This window comes from Triticum dicoccoides, chromosome 1B, assembly GCF_002162155.2.
Source record: "Triticum dicoccoides isolate Atlit2015 ecotype Zavitan chromosome 1B, WEW_v2.0, whole genome shotgun sequence".
Classification (NCBI taxonomy): domain Eukaryota; kingdom Viridiplantae; phylum Streptophyta; class Magnoliopsida; order Poales; family Poaceae; genus Triticum; species Triticum dicoccoides.
This window is the reverse complement of record NC_041381.1, coordinates 62,255,625-62,257,053: the sequence shown is the minus strand read 5'-3', so window position 1 is coordinate 62,257,053 and position 1,429 is coordinate 62,255,625.

Genomic DNA, 1,429 nt, shown 5'->3' with positions numbered 1-1,429 from the left:
CCCTGCTCGTCCCCCCCTGGCTCCGCCCCTGCCGGGTGCTGCACTGTACTCATCCGGAGCTTGGTGTGCGTGAGCCGGAAAAGCTCTTTCCACAATGTGCTGGTGAAGATTGGATCGCGATCGGAGACAATCGATTCAGGAAGACCGTGCAGCTTGTAGATGTTTGCCACAAATGCTTGCGCCACTTGGAATACCGTGAAGGGATGGGAGAGTGCAATAAAATGAGCATAACGCGAGAATTTGTCCACCACCACCAGAATCGAGTTGTAGCCGGAGGAGCGAGGCATGCCTTCCACAAAATCCATGGTAATCATTTGCCATGCTTGGTTGGGCACCGACAAAGGTTCCAGGAGGCCAGGATAATGTACCCGTTCTGGTTTGGCTTGCTTGCATATCTGACAGGCCTCAACGAAGAGCTGGACATGATGCTTAAGACCAGGCCATGTGAAGAGGCAACGCACGTGCCGGTAAGTCACATTGAACCCCGAGTGGCCACCAATGGCACTCGTGTGCAGTGCATTGAGTACTTGCTTCTGCAGCTCTACGTTGTCACCCAACCAAATGCGCCCATGTTGCGTGATGATGCCTTCTTGCAATGAAAAACCATCATGGGGTCCTTGTTGTGTTGCCAATCGTGCAAGCAGGCGTTGTGCCGTGGGATCGTCCTGGTATCCTTGATGTACTGCCTCCAACCAAGCTAGTACTGCCGTGGTGATTGTTGAGAGATCTCCTTGAGGGGGTCCAGGCTTGCGAGATCCTTTCTTGTAAACGATGTGATAGCGCAGGCCGAGCATCTTGGCCATAATCTTCTGTTGCCATGGTGTAGTAAGCCGTTGATCTTCGAGATGTATTAGGCTCCGCTGATCTGTGTGAACAATGAACTCATCATTCTGCAGATAAGTACGCCAATGATCCACTGCTAGAAATATTGCCAACCCTTCTTTTTCATAAGTGGAAAGCATTCTGTTACGGGTCCCAGCGCGCGGCTGATGAACCCGATTGGATGTTTCCTGGGATAATTAATATTGCACCAATGCCCAAATCCGATGCATCTGTTTCCAACTCAAAAGGTTTTCTTGAAATCCGGCAGCGCTAAAACAGGTGCAGATATGAGCGCTTCCTGCAAGGCTCGAAATGCTCCATCCTCAAGTTCTGTCCATGTAAAAATGACCCCTTTCTTGAGTAAATCAGTTAGCGGACGGCATGTAACGGCAAACCCCTTGACAAATTTGCGATAGTAGCCCGCTAGGCCCAGAAATCCACGGACCTCTCTGACATTGGTTGGGACTGGCCAGTTTTGTACAGCAGCAACATTTGTGGAGTCAGTGCGCACACCATCTCCACTGATTTCGTGTCCCAAATAGTGGAGTTGCGGGCTGGCAAAGGTACATTTGCTACGTTTGATCTTCAGGACATGTTTCTCAAGCAA